The sequence below is a fragment of the Lynx canadensis genome, chromosome X (genome assembly GCF_007474595.2).
Source record: "Lynx canadensis isolate LIC74 chromosome X, mLynCan4.pri.v2, whole genome shotgun sequence".
NCBI lineage: Eukaryota > Metazoa > Chordata > Mammalia > Carnivora > Felidae > Lynx > Lynx canadensis.
In genome coordinates, this window is record NC_044321.2 from 45,156,998 (window position 1) to 45,165,297 (window position 8,300).

Sequence of the window (8,300 nt, forward strand, 5' to 3'; positions counted from 1 at the left end):
AAAAGAATGAAATCTTGCCATTTGCAACAATGTGGATGGAAGTAGATCGTATTATGCTAAGCAAAGTAAGTCAGTCAGAGAAAGACAAATACCATACGATTTCACCCCTATGTCAAATTTAAAAAACATAACAGATGAACACAGAGGAAGGGAAGCAAAAATAAGATAAAAACAGAGAGGGAGGCAAACCATAAGAGACTCTTAAATACAGAGAACAAACGGAAGGTTGCTGGAGAGGTGTTTTGTGTGTGTGTCGGGTGGGGGGTGAGCTTAAATGCATCATGGGCATTAAGGAGGACACTTGTTGGGATGAGCACTGGGTGTTATATGTAAGTGATGAATCACTAAATTCCACTCCTGAAACCATTACTACACTATACACTAACTTGAATTTAAATTTTAAAAAATTCTACAAAAGTAGTAGAAATATAATAAGAAATAACAGCAATTCTACAACCTCTTCAAAGAAATAGAAGAGAGGGACCACTTCTTGAATCATTTCATCAGACTGGCATTACCCTGATATCAAAATCAGACAAAGACACTACTAGCAAATCATTCAATAATATATAAAAAGAATAATACAACATGAGCAAGTTGGGTTTACCCTGGAAATACAAAGCTGGTGTAGAATTCAAAAATCAGTTAAGAAATCATATTAGTGTATCAAAAAAAAAAAAGACCCACATGATCATATCAATTGATGCAGAGAAAGCATCTGACCAAATTCAACAGTCATTCATGATAAAAACATTCAGCAAACTATAACCAGAAGGGAACTTTCCTAACCTGGATATAGTGTGGCCACGCACTGAAGAAGTTCTCAGACACCAGACCGAGCAGGTGTGCAGGGCTGCCTCTGTGAGAGAGCAGCAGACTGCATATAGCCCTTATTTCATATTTCATTAGATAGAGGATCAAAGAATATCAAAGCATGGATAGAGAGCACAATGGACCTTTAGACATTAACCAGACATACATTTGGTGGCTACGTGAAGGCATGCAGGAGTACGTGAAGTTTTAAGGAGTGTCAGGGAATTACAGCGGGTTTTGTATCTTAACTGTCCTCTGGGGGATCGTGGGGCTCTGTAGCTCATAATGCTACCACGTTCGACAGCCTTGAGACCAGAACATTGCTGACGTTTCAGCTATTGCCCCGTTCCCCCTCCAGGACTTACAATACTGTCTCTAGAAACAACTCCACAATACAGAGCATCTTACAAAAATACCTACACCCTCCATCCTGCTTAATGAGGAGAGACTACATGCTTTCTCCCTAAGACCAGGAATGAGGCTACGATATCCACTCTCCCCTCTGTTATTCAGTATTTTGCTAGAAGTCCTAGTCACTCCAGTAAGGAAAGAAAAAAGAAAGGTCAGGAAGGAGGAAATAAAACTTCCAATTCACAATGACATGATTATGTATGTAGAAAATCCCATGAAATTACAGAAAAAACCCTCCTAGAACCAATACGTGAATTCAATGTTGTCACAGCATAGAGGCTGAACACAAAAAAATCAAGCAACTTTCTGCATGCTAGCAATGAACAATTACATAACAAGACAAAATACAGAAACCACCCGCAGGTACCATTTACAATCGCTTCCCCCGTTCCAGTCTATCGAAACATACACAGGATGTATATGCTCAAAACCACAAAAAGCTGAGGAAAGAAATATAAGACCTAAATGAATGGAGACACATACTGTGTTCTGGGGTTGATCAAATCAAAATAATGTAGGCGTCAATAGGCCTCAAAGGAATGCAACATTTTAATACAATTCCAATAAAAAATCCCAGTAGGACTTTTTGGACATATAGACTGATTATGAAGTTTATGTGGAAAGGTAAAGGAACTAGAATAGTCAAATAATTTTGAAAATGAAAAACAAACTTGGAGGAGTAACACCGATTTTATGATTTACTGTGCAGCAACAGCCAAGATATGGAAACAATGTAAGTGTCCATGGAGGGATGAATGGATCAAGAAAATGTGCTATAAATACACAATGGAATATTAATTGGCCATAAAAAGAAAATCCTGACTTTTGCAACTAAATGGATGGACCCTGAATGCTTTACACTGAAAGAAGACAGAGAAAGACAAATACTGTATGTTCTCACATATGTGGAAATTTAAAAAGCCAAACTCATAGAAATAGAGATTAGAATGGTGTTTGCCAGGGGTTGGGGAAAACGGTGGTCTTGGGTACAAATTTCCAGCCATAAGAAGAGTAAGTTATGGGGATCTCACACACACACACACACATTTATATATGTATATATATATATATATATATATATATATATATACACATATATAAATATCATCACCGTGTATACCTTAAGCTTACTTATGTTATATATCAATAGTATCTCATTAAAGCTGAAAAAATAAAATCATCCCCAGAATGTCCAGTGGGAGCCCCTTCAGGCTATTTTCTGTGTCCTTCTGACATCACCAAATCAGTCTTTGAACTGTCCCTTATTGTTGGTACCACAAGTTTCCTTGAACTGTCCCTTATGATTGGTACCACAAGTTGAGCCAGGCTCATTTGTCCTTTCGCTCTCCCAGCCTGGGAACCCATCACTGAATGCAGAATAATATTTAGAAGCCAGGACGTCGGGGCTAGGTGTACTTATTACTATTGGGATGTTGCTGTTTCCAGAAAGTTTGGAATACACGTATGTACACATTCAAACACACACGCATACATATGTACATCTGTATCTATCAACATATGCACATACGCACACATACATATCATAAAGCATGAGTTCACATGGAGACCTCCAATCCCAATAGAACACCTCAGAATTTGTTTTCTTCCTTTCTGTATTTGAAATTTCCTCTTCCAAAAGTGAGAGTCGGGTCTTCCACATTGAGTGAGTTGACGAATCCTAAAGTATATAAGGCATCCCAGTTGCACACAGAGGCCCACCCTCACATGCTCTGCTGAACCAATCCCTGACCTTGACCTCCACACTCCACTGAAGTTTGAACCCTTGAGCCAGTTAGCCTTCTCCCCATCCAACCCCCAGGGACATCCTCCTTACTACCTTGGGCTCTGTCCCCAATGCAGTCTGCCCCTATGTATGGATGCCCTTCTCACTGTGCCTGGGCTCTGACTCCAAGTGTGGGATGCCCCTACATGCACACACTTGCCTTGCTCTGTAGCACCTAATGGCTTTAGGGCTGAACTGCTCAGGCACAACAGGAGGGAAGGGAAGGGAAAGAAAAGGGAGGGGGAGAGGTGAATATATCTCAATACAATCAATTAATTAAAGGAAACTGGGGCAAATCCAGGCAATATCATGAAGCCAGTGTGTTGGGTTTTTTTTTTTTTTTTTTCTCATTGCTCTCCAGCTTCCCCTTCCTGCCTCTCTTCTCTGCCCCATTTCTTTCTCAGTCCGGACCTCCATCAAGTGTAGAAATGTAATGAGGGGCATGATTCCCATATTATCGCTTATATCTGCTGGCTGGCTGACATCCAAACTGGATGGTGTGGGCCCTGCAGCTCTGACACTCAAGCCTCTCATGTCTCAAGTCTTTCATGATGGAGCACAAGGTTTCACTCCTCTTAGCAATTTCAGGTGTAAACAGGAGAGAAGATTCTGGGCACTTCTTGGAGCCTCGGGTCCTTTATAAAATGGGGATGAAGACCACCTCCCTCACAGGTTGTGGGAAAAATAGAGACAGCAACACCAGACACCTTTCACTGCGCTCTATGTGTCAAACCAGTTTTGAGGGCTTTTGCCAGCATTACAGGACTCCTTGATATCCAGGAACACACTCAGTGGATTTCCCCTCAGTACTGTTGCACCTGCTGTACCTTCTGCCTGTAATGTTCTAACAATTGCAGGTAGTTCCACGGCCTGCTCCTTCACTTCCTCAGGAATCTGCTCAGTCATTACCTTCTGAGGGAGTCATTCCCTCATCACCCTGCATAAATACCAACATGATCCCCACATACTCCTTCCTCCAACCCTCCTTCTCTTTCTATGTAGCACTTGACATCCTCTGACAGTCAATACATTTACTGGCTAACTCTAGGGAATAAGACACTTTGTCAGTTTTATCCTGTGTTGTACTTCCGACTTCCAAGGAAAGTACTCAGGCACACAGCCAGTGATCAGAAAATTCTTGTGGGGGGCGCCTGGGTGGCGCAGTCGGTTAAGCGTCCGACTTCAGCCAGGTCACGATCTCGCGGTCCGGGAGTTCGAGCCCCGCGTCGGGCTCTGGGCTGATGGCTCAGAGCCTGGAGCCTGTTTCCGATTCTGTGTCTCCCTCTCTCTCTGCCCCTCCCCCGTTCATGCTCTGTCTCTCTCTGTCCCAAAAATAAATAAATAAAAAAAAAAAAAAAAGAAAATTCTTGTGGAAGGATGGCTGGGAGTCAGGACCTTTACACACACTTCTAAGTTGCACAGGTACCCTCCAAGACACGCACTGGCCCCATTTTATTGATGCTGACACATATTTAATCCTCAGGAAACAAGTGATTTTCCCGATGACACACAACCAGGATTTGGGGGTCCGGGCTTTGGAATCATATCTGCCAGCTTCCAAACCCCTCAGTTCCTGGAAAGAGACCTCACAACCACAAAGATAAAATATTTTACTTCTCAGACACAGACCCCAAACAGCTCAGATACCCAGGGACACCAAAAACAGATCCCTGAACACACCCTAAAAAAGATTCCAAAAATCTCTGCACAAACAGCTTGCAACTTGAGTCACAGAATACAAAAAAAAACAACAACAGAGACCATACACACTGAAACAACTCCTGCTCCCCCCCCCCCCGCAACAGATCAACGTGTTCACTCCAGGAAACAAATTAAATCTGCTCAGAGACCTCACATCCTAGAGAAGACTCCCAAACCCTGCAGACACCTCCCAAGCTATTACAAGGACCTCAAAATAAAAAGGGAAAGACAGAAGCTCAAATAACTCAGAAACATCACATAACCTTTATCTTTAAAGTCCCCAGACATTTCAGAGAACCCACACCTTGGACTCCCAAACAGCACAGATCCTTTACACCTTAAGATAATACCCCCCACCCCACGCAGCTCAGAGATATCACAACTTGAAACAGAATCACAAAACAGCTCAGAGACCTCACACCTGGGGTGCAGACGCCCACACAGATCTCAACCACACGGACATAATGCGCAAAAAGCTCAGAAAATGCACCCCCAGATATACAGACACGCACAGCCTAAAGTCCTTATCCCGTGCCGTACAAAATCCACTCAGATAAAATATCCCATTCACTCACAATCTCCTAAAAGGCTCAGAAAGATCAAATATACTCAAACTGTGCCTGTGATGTCCTCTTCTAGCCACACACAATCCCCAAACTGCTTGACACACTCTACTTCCCAGGCAGGGACGCCAAACAAGCGCACAGACCTCGCCCTGGACTTAATTGATTGCATCTGTAGGATGGATGGCTCCGTGCCAAATGCGCCCGACTAGGCTTGTGACCGAGTTAGGGCTGAACAAGACTGAAAGAGCTCACGTGAAGACAGTTGCACAGTCACGGCGCGCGTCCAGTGCCAGACTCTGGCTACAAGCTAGCTGTTGTGCCGAACCTCGCCACCGACTGGGGCAGCATCTTCAGCCCCTCGGGGCAGTCGGTGAGTAGTTCAACTCGGAGAAAAACTGTGCCTCTGAAAAGCCACACACACAAACAGACCACCCACACCCACACCCACACCCCCCCCCCCTCGCCCAGAGCTCCTGCCCTCGTTGTGCCTGACCCCGCTAGATAGCCAATGGGAACGGGGTAGACGAAGACAGGGGCGGGGAGTAGGGAGTTTTTCCGGAGCCATTTGCGCCCCGGAAGGGCTTACTCTGGCACACTCTCTCCCGGACCAATCATCACCCAGAAAGTCTCTGACCTCGCCCCCTATATATCGGAGAGCCAATCTCTCACCTCGTTGCTGCCCAGCTGGACGTAACCATGTAGAAACGGAGGGGTGGAGTCGGCGAAGTGCAACTGAATAAAGCGGCCTGAGACCCGGTGTTCACATAGGCTCACGTGGGCAGGAAGAATGGAGTGGAGCGAGTGGGGAAGGACCTGGCGGCGCCATTAGCGCCTCCGCTGCGACCTGTGGCTGATGCCACACGCTGTATAAGCAGACCCTCAGTACTGTCACATACACAATGGATTATTCCAAAATCGGAGTCCCCTCTCTAGTGGTACCTCCCGGAGTGGGACGGTCCCTGCCTCTGTGGCTCTGAGAGGTGTGTCCAGTGACGCTTACCGTTCCAGCTCGCGCGCCCCTTAGTGGCGCGTACCTGGAATGGCTGGTCGATGCAGATGCCCACGGACCATTCCAGGCTGGTCCCAAAGGGAGGGAGGGCAAAGCCAGGGTGTAAACCCCAGCTCGCTGCAGTGGTGGACTCGGGAGAAAGTCTTCCTGAGCTGAAATTTACCTCTCTCCGGTGGCCGCCAGTGTAATAGGGAGCGTTAAAAGTGATTTTTTTTTTTTTATGTGGTAGGCGTTGTGCTGGCTTGTGCCTCCGTGGGCAATGCAAACTAGGTCTAGTGGGGGAACAGGGGCAGGAGGGGTAGAGCACGGGGATGGTGTTAGAGGTCTGCTGTGTGTCAGGCCTTTGTGATTGACTGTCAGTAATAAGTCATTTGTTTCTGTTAGGGAAAGGGCCATCTTCCAGGGGCCCCAAGGATACTGAGAAAGTGATATAAAGACTGCGGACTTTGTCAGCATCCTGTCACCCGTGAACATGTTCCCTAGGAGAATCCTTTGGCCTGTGTAGCTATGCGTCTCACCACAGCCTTGTACTTACTTATTCATTCTCTCATTCATTCATTAATTCCCTCCAAATTATGTGTCAGGCACTATTATGGGTGTTAGGAATACGACCGCGTGGGAAACAACAGCAAAAAAAAACAAAAAACAAAAACAAAAAACAAAAAAAAACCCTTGCTCTCATGGAGCTTACATTCTATTGGGATCATACAGCACAAAAATGTAAGTAATTTGTCAAGTAATTTGGCAATTGCGATTAAAATTAAATCGGAATAATGAAATAGAGGGCGACAATTTTTAGAATCAGGTCAAGGAAGGTCTTTCAAGAATGTGATCCTTGAGCAGACACCTGGAGATGAATATCTGCTAGAAAAACAATCCCAGACAGAGGTAGGAGCCCGTAGGAAAACGCAGGAGTGGAACTCAGGCAGGGTGTATGAGGTACAGTGAGGAGGCCACCGAGGCTGGCTAAGTATTGTTGAGGGAGAGAGGTAGGAGACAAGGTGGAGAGGTAATGGGGGCCAGATAGTGAAGCACCCTTCAGGGCCATGGTGAGGAGTTTGATATGTGTTGAGCCATGGAGGCTTTTTGTTGGTTGGTGGTTGGTTGGTTGGTTGATTGGTTGGTGGCCGGTCGGTCGGTGGTTTTTTAGCAGAGAAGCCCTATTTCAGAAGCCCCCTTTCAGAGGCCAGAGATCCAGGCCACCCAATACATGGGGATCAGCTCCTCACTTGCCCTAAGGGAGAACCTTTTTTCTACCCATCTGCAGCTGAACATGCCTTCTTGGACAGTTTCCATAGACTCGTGAGCAACCCCCTAACAGTTCCCCATGAGTATCCATGTCAAAGGATGATAGCCTCAGGAGAGGCCAAGCAAGGGTCCTCTTGGGTGAGTGAGGTCCCACCCACGTGGGGTGGGCAACAGAGACAAAGTTTCAGGCACAGAGAAGACAGAAAGGAAGATAGCATTAGAGAGACTGAGACAGAGAGACCATCTGGCAGCACCACTGTCCCCACTGAATTAGTACCCACCTATGGGCTCCCAGCTCTGCTACTGGATGATGTGCCTGTCTCTCCAGAGGAAAAGACGCCCCTCCCCAGGGTATCTAGGAAATACCTCAGCAGCCTGTGGTCTTGGTCTCAGTCCCACTGCTTTGACATACATCAGGACCCTCTGCTATAAGGACAAGGAACATTTAAGGTATGGGAGAGCTTATGCTATACACAGGGTTGCCCACACCCCCTCATGACCTTGACTGCCCGCCTTCCGATCTCAGTGTCCAAAATGCTGCAAGGAGGGAAGTGGAGGCAGGAATCTCTAGGTTGCTTGAGGCTTTGTGAAATTGGTTGCATTTGAGGTGCTTCCCTCACCTGTCTACCTTCTACCACCACCTCTAGTTGTGCATCAAGTATTGTGCCCGGGAACGGGGCATGTGAGCGAGCGCCAGAGAGGGACAGACATCCTGAAAGTGAGTCAGTTACAGGGTCCTTGTGGCCATGCACTAACCTCAGCTTTCCCC

At 46.0% G+C, this 8,300-nt stretch overlaps 1 protein-coding gene across 16 annotated transcripts in view; it reads right to left on the reverse strand.

The window, feature by feature from the left end:
• Window positions 1-5,714, reverse strand: part of FAM156A (family with sequence similarity 156 member A) — a 49,245-nt gene extending 43,531 nt beyond the window's left edge. For 13 of the 16 annotated variants that reach the window (XR_003966514.1, XR_003966515.1, XR_003966517.1 and 10 more), the window contains exon 1: window positions 5,527-5,670. The gene's annotated coding sequence lies outside the window, so the exon portion shown is untranslated. Of the gene's footprint in view, window positions 1-5,526 lie in introns of all 16 variants that reach the window. The other 3 variants (XM_030304944.2, XM_030304941.2, XM_030304939.2) reach the window with 2 other exon arrangements.
• Between the last annotated feature and the right edge of the window lie 2,586 nt (window positions 5,715-8,300).